At 50.1% G+C, this 7014-nt stretch overlaps 1 long non-coding RNA gene across 1 annotated transcript; it reads right to left on the bottom strand.

Moving 5' to 3' along the window:
• Positions 1-474: 474 nt before the first annotated feature.
• Positions 475-2608, bottom strand: LOC132500991 (uncharacterized). Its single transcript, XR_009534108.1, has 3 exons — positions 2333-2608; positions 1974-2090; positions 475-1093 (listed from the first exon to the last, which is right to left on the bottom strand). It is a non-coding gene; the product is annotated as an uncharacterized LOC132500991 (long non-coding RNA).
• Between the last annotated feature and the right edge of the window lie 4406 nt (positions 2609-7014).

The following is a 7014-nucleotide window of genomic DNA, read 5'->3' as shown; positions in this document are numbered from 1 at the left end:
ACTTTTTCTCCCTGAGAACCTCCCAGCCTCTGTGCCCCAGTTGACTCAGATCCTCACGGGCCGGGGGCAATGTGAGGGGATTGGGGGCCCCTAAACAGGGGCCCAAATGAGCTGCAAGCCCGCCCAGCCCCACACCGCAGCCTGGACTCTGGTGTTCCACAAGACCTTGTGACAGGGCCTTTGTGGTCTGGGGTCCACACGTCCAAGAACCTGAGGGCTCAAGAAGCACAAGGCTGCTCAGAGGGACAAGCCTTCCATCGAGACCACACAGGTGGCAGGAGAGAGAAGCTCCTCGTCGGGAGGGTCTCATGACACACGAGAAAGTATTTATCACAGCAAGTCAGCAGACCTGAAGTGATAGAACAATCTTCTCAAGTAACTTATAGAATAAATATTTTAAAATTTTAAAAATAGTTTTAAAATTTCAAAGAAAGAATAGAATCCACAGAGAAATAAGATACTTTAAAAGAAGAGTAGGTAGATTTGAAAGAACTCTTGGGGAAAAGAAAACAGGAATTAAAACGTAGAATTCATGGTTAAGCCACGTTAGAGGTGGGTGAAGAAAGAATTGGTGAGCTAGAATGCGTGTCCGAGGACGTCACCCAGGGCCGAGAGATGGAAGGAGACGGTCATATACAGCAGCGTCGTCAGCCCCGAGTTGGAGTCCAGACCCTGACGCACCTGGGAGGGTTTGCTTGTTGCAGACACAGTTCCCATTCTGCTGTCCTTACTCACAGGGTCCTCATCTGTCGGGGTCACAACGTGCCCAGCTGGAAGTGCCCTCCTGCCTCCCTCAGCAAAGCGGTGACCTAGGGGCCAGCTCTGTCCAATGAGAAGCAGGACTGCCAGCCGAAGGTCCCAGGATTCTCCTCCCAGCTCCTCCCATGTGGCTGTGGACACAGCCGGAGCTGGCGTCTCCAAACACATGAAGGATGAAGCAGAAAGCGAAACGGGATGGGCCTGCCGTCTTCCAGACACTCCGTCACACGAGAAAGAATGACTGCCTCTCCCTCATTCGGGCTGCAGTCGGGTTGTGTTTCATCTGATGCAACTGGATGCCATCTCTCCGCTGATAAAACGAGATCAGAGGAGGCTGGGGGGAAGGCATGGAGAGTGGAGGTAAGACAGTATTTTACAGAGAAGGTCCCCGAGAGCTTTCAACTCCAAAGGAAAACACTCAGGGGGAAGAATCTCACCACATCCACCCAGAAAGGTTAACAAGAAATCCACGCTTCGCCATGTTCAAAAGACGAAGGAGAGGAAGAAATTGTCCAAAGTAGCCACAGAGAAGAGATGCTGCAACAGGAGCACATTCCTCCAAAGAAAGACACCAGAAGTGGACAGGGTCCCATCTTCAAGGTGTTGTGAGCAAGTGATTGGCCCGAATTCTACGCGTAGCTAAACTACAGGCTTTTTCAGATGAGGTCACGGGCCTTCGCTGAAATAACGGCCAAAGGACTTACATTAAAAAGATGGGAAATGAAGCCAGAAAAATGCAAGAAGCATGCCTGACTGAGACACTGAGAGACATGAGTAAATATAAATAATGGTTAACTCCAAATCATAGAGGAAAACCTGTGCGGAAACCCGACCAAGCCGGCGGCTAAAGCAGCTGCCCTCTGCCGTGTTCTTTCCGGCCCATTCTGGACTCGGTCACTCTACACACAGACGTCCTGTCTGTCTCCAGGTATTATTCTAGGAAGCGGATCGCAAAGTCAAAATACCAACCGCAGGGGATGTCAGGCCCTAACGGGGCTTTCTCCATGACTTCTGGGCTAGAAATCTTTGACAACCAACATAATTTCAGCTTACAGATTCAGTCCAGGGAGAAATAATTGTAATTGACACCGTATAGAAGTTGGATCAAACATATGCCTGAAAAAATAAAACCTGTGGTACCTCTGACCTTCAGAGACCACCCGTCTTTGAACTGTCCCTCCTCCATCTTATGAAACTTCCCCATGTACACTCACCAAAGTACATGAGAACAACCCAGAATCGTAGGCTCGCCCACCGAGCCCCTGGTCCTGGTGCCGGGCCCTGCTAGGCATCGTCTGCCATGGCATGGGATGGGATGGAGACTCGCTTCACTGCATTGTTTAAAATAAATAAAGTCATTTATCCAAAACCATATAATATTCAAAATCCCTACCTCGTTTCTCAAAAAATATTCTTTTTCTCCCTCCCTCCCTCCCTTTTTCTCCCATTGCAGTTTAAAACACGGGGTTACCGTCTCACTCTTTCTCAGTTACTTTCCTTTGGTCTGACCATTTCCAAACGTGAGAGCAAGAGTCCTGTGGATGTTTCTGACATTTGTCAAATGCCGCCTCACCTAAAATCCAGGCCAACTCCAGCCGCTCTGTGGGAGAGGTGATGTCATTGTCTTCCTAAATCCAGCCCCTAGTCCCCAGATTAGAGAGTTTGAATCCTTTGAAATATGCTGGGGCCTGCCACACTGTTCTCAGGAGAAAAATCCTTCCTTTCCTCTCTTGCAGGCCCAGCCTGGAATGGAGCCCTGAGCCCCAGCGAGTTAACCCGTCCTGGTCACATTCCGTTCCCAGGCCGCGACGAGGTGGTCTGGGAAGCGTTCTGGCTGGGAGAGATCACATTGCTCAACCCAACCGAAGAGGAATGCGGTTTCCGGAAGGTTCCAGCGAGTACATGGGAATGGCACTCTGAAGGCCCTGGCTGGAGGCGTTTCCCTTGTGAGAAGCACTTCCAATCCCCCACGGAGCCCGGCTTGACAGCAGGCCTGCCATTATTATCACAGAGGGGAAGCAATCATTCACCGCACGCTGCGGCAATTTGGATGTTTATAAGCCCCGCCCACTCTGCAGCCCTGAGGCCAAGCGGTTTGAAACGGAGCTCCCCGGGGAAAGAGGGGGCCTCGGTCAAAGCCACTCGGTGATTTCTGCCCAGTCTCTCTGAGGGTGAGGAATAGTGACTTTTTAAGTGATTTGAGACCCTTCTTAAAAGTTGGCCTCTTTCTCCCTATATGCAATATATAGCCTCAAACGTTTAACAAAATTTTCCCCTTTTGACCACAAGATAGAGTTCCAGACGTGGGCAAAGGACTCACGTAATAAGAGCTCATGGTTGGGGGGAACTTAATACAGTCATCGTGTGTTCAGGAAAATTTTCTGCAATTGCAGCTCATTGTTTTCCCTTGAGTGAATCTGCTTCATTTGGAGCGGCGGAGGCTCCAGCGGCCCCGGGGCTCCCCTGCAGCAGCCCGTGCGCCGGGGCTCCATGTGGACCCACTTCCCAGCGGTCATGGGCGGAACTCCCCACACACGGGTCTCGTGGCTCCCATGCAGGGGCAAGATGAGTTCTTTCTAATTGTGGTTAAACACACATCACAGAAAACTTACAGCTTTTAAGTGCCCGGCTCAGGCGCATGAAGCACATTCACGCTGTTGTGCAGCCGTCACCAACCTCCGTTCCCCGGACTTCCCATCTCCCCAAACTGCCCCTCTGTGCCCGGCAAACACGAGCCCCCCCTCCCCCTTCTCCAGACCCTGGCACCCACCCTCTGCTTTCTGTCTCTGTGAGTTTGTTTCTTCTAGATATTTCCTATACATGAAATTATAAAATATTTGTGTTTTCTACAAATATCGGCTTATTTCACCCAACAAAATGTCTTCGAGCTTCATCCATGCCATAGTACATGTCAGGATTTCATTCCTTTTTATGGCTGAATCATAGTCCAGCGAGTGTATATACCCCATTTTGTTTATTCATTCTGCAAAGTTACTGGGAGTTTGATAGAGATTGCATTGTACACTTTGGGTAGAATTGACATATATTATTCGACTTATTAACAATAAATTGTTACTTTAATAATATTGTCTCCTAACCCATGAACACAGAATCTTTCCATTTGTTTCTGACTTCTTTAATTCCCTCTAGCAGTATTTTGTAGTTTTCAGTGTACAAGACTTTCACCTCCTTAGTTAAGTTTTCCCTAAGTAATTTGATTCTTGCTGATGCTATTATAAATAGAATTTTCTTTTGCAGATCGTTTATTGTTAGTGTATAGAGACATAGCTGAAACTTTGTGCGATGGGGATGATTTTTAACAAGTGTTAATAGGTTAGGTATCACCAGGAAATACCCCTAGAAACAAAGAGTTACAAAGCTTTGCTATATTCATCTTGTTTTTTTTTTCCAGTTTTAGTGAGATATGACTGACATACAGCACCATGTAAGGTTAAGGTGCACACACTAGTGACATGACATTCATATACTGGGAAATAATTACCAATTACTTAACATCTATCATTTCATAGAGATACCAAAAAAAGAAAAAGAAAAGAATACTTTCTCCTTGTGACGAGAACTGTTAGGGTTTCCCCTCTCACCTGCCTGTACACCACAGAGCAGCCCTAATTGTAGTGCCCATGCTAGCATCAACTGCCTGGTCCTTATTCACCTTGGAACTGAAGCTGGTACATTTGGACCACCTTCCTCCACCTGCCCCCCGCCTCTGGTTACCACCAATCTCATCTCTTTTTCTATCAGCTTGGTTTTCCTTCTTTTTTTTGGTGGTGGTTTTGGGGTTTGGGTTTTGTTTTGTTTTTAGATTCCACATGTAAGTGAGATCACACAGTATTTGTCTTTGTCTCTGACTTATTTCACTTAGCATCACACCCTCAAGATCCAATCACGATGTCACAACTGGCAAGATTTCATTCTTTTTCTGGCTGAGTAATATTTCAGTGTGTGTGTGTGCGTATCACATCTTCTTTATTGATTCATCTATCTATGACACTTAGGTTGTTTCCCTGCCTTGACTACTGTAAATGATGCTGCGATGAAGAGATATATTTTTGAGTGGGTGTTTTCATTTCCTTAGGATAACTCAGGAGTGGAATTGCTGGGTCATATGGTGGTTCTAGTTTTAATTCTTTGAGGATCCTCCGTACTGTTTCCACAGTGGCTGCACCACTGACATTGCCACCAGCAGCACCCAGGGTTCGCCTTTGCCCACATCGTCGCCAGCACTTGCTAGCCCTCAACTCTGAGATAACAGCCATTCTGAGCCCCGTGTGCCCTCCTTCTTTGCCAATGTCTGCATTTTGGTTCCCTGAGAGCTGGGACCAAAGACCTACTAAAGCCTAAAGAAAGAAAAGAGACAAAGACCGTCCTACACGAGAAGCTAATCTCTAGGGAAAAGCCTGGGATATTCTTTTTTAAAGGAAAGAGGCTTTGTTCTCTGGTTGAGAGGAATCACCACTACAGGTGAGGATTTCTCCATTTACTCGTGGACCTCGTGCGTATCTGGCACTGTTTAGAGCAGTGAACAAAACAAGAATCCTACCTTCCTCGAGCGAAGAGTCTGTGGTCAATACCAGGAAGCGTGCACAGCATGTCAGATGGTGACACCCGCTGTGAAAGTAACGGGGCAAGAAGAGAAAGGAGGAGACCCCCAGAGGGCAGGTGCACAGTCAGAGCCAACCCAGGACAAGTGACCCTGTGGCGCACCTGGAGGGGGCAGGGGGGCTGGAGCCGGGAGGGGCCTCGTGCGGCAGGATGGTGGCACGGCCACCGCGGGTGACCCAGAGGGCTGGTGGCCCCCTGTACCTGGGCGCCCAGCCAGCTCCAGTGGGAAAACCTACATAGATCAGGGGGGAGTTCAGTTGGCATCCCCCTCCCCCCCGTTCACGTCCAGAAGCGCAGGGCACCCAGGCCCACAGATTCGACCTGCTCTGACTGCCGCTTGGGCTCCGCTGCACCGGGTGATGCACCCCCCTTGGCCCCGAGGTCCCAGGTCCAGTTTCTCCCTTACATGTAGGTTTCCCAATTGAGCGGCTGCAGTCCCCTCTGCGAGACCCAGCCTTAGAGAGGACCCATCGTGGGGACTTCAAGGATGCTGGGGTCCCCTCACAAGCCCACTCCTCACATCGTGGGGAAAGCGGGTCTCTGGGCCCTCTCAGGGTCTCTCAGGACAAATCCCCCCCAACCCTCCAGCCCCCTGAGCCTCTGAGCCCCTTGCTCCTATTAAACCTGGGGGCCGGACACTCCCATTCTCTCGCCGTCAGCCGGCTTCTGTCCCCAGATCAGCCAGCCAGGCACAGACCTCAGAGCCCCCGACTTCCCGGGCTGTGGATTAGGTGCGGGGTCCCTGCTCAGGGGCCCCGTCAGGAAATTCAGCCTGACCCACCTCTGCTCCCTGCAGCCTTGTCCCAAACCTCGGGATCCAACGGTCCCCATTCTCCCTTCCTTCTTGGAGGAAAAGTCTGCTGACTGTGAGCACGCTGGGACTGACGGTGGAGGGACCCGACTTCCTAGATCTGGTGGAACACGGGGAGGGCAGGAAGGGCATGGCGTAAACGGCACAGCGGGGCAGATGGCCCCTGCCGGATGCCTACCATGTGCCCACGCTGAGCACCCACTGTGTGCCCATACTGAGCACCTACTGTGCACTAGGTGGTGCTGCAGACCAGTCCTGGGAGTTGGGCAGTTTGCTCCATGTTTCCAGAGGACACCAGGATAAGGCAGGGACACGACAGGGAGCTGGCGACAGTGGGACCAAGTCTGATCGGTTCCAAAACATTTCTAAGTAATCGGTTGTTTAAAACCCGGAGCCTGTAGACCCTAAACGCTTAGTGATGCCTCCTGGGTTTCCTTGTGCCCGAAGCACTGCCTTTCGGGGCACCCTCCTCCGTGCCAAATCTGAGTCTGAAAGGTTAGTGAAATAAGGCAAAGAGGAAATCACCTCCAAAATCGTGTCAGAGCTCAGAAAATTTTCATTTTATGTGGGCAGGGCAACCAAAGTCAACATTGTTCAATTAAATTATGACTTTTGCAAAATTGCTGACTCATAGAGATACTGCACATCTTCGGAGAGAACATGTGAATTCTGGGGGAACAGGCCTGCCTCTGACACGGAGACTCTGCCGGTTCAGACTCGCCTCTGGGCGTTGTGAGACGCGGGAATCTGGGAGGCGAGAGTGGCCACGGCATAGCCTTTTTCCAGAAAGTGTGAGAAAAACTAACAGAAGCTCCAAGTCA

Source organism: Mesoplodon densirostris, chromosome 13 (genome assembly GCF_025265405.1).
Source record: "Mesoplodon densirostris isolate mMesDen1 chromosome 13, mMesDen1 primary haplotype, whole genome shotgun sequence".
In the NCBI taxonomy this organism is placed as follows: Eukaryota; Metazoa; Chordata; class Mammalia; order Artiodactyla; family Ziphiidae; genus Mesoplodon; species Mesoplodon densirostris.
This window is presented reverse-complemented; position numbering and strand designations above follow the sequence as displayed.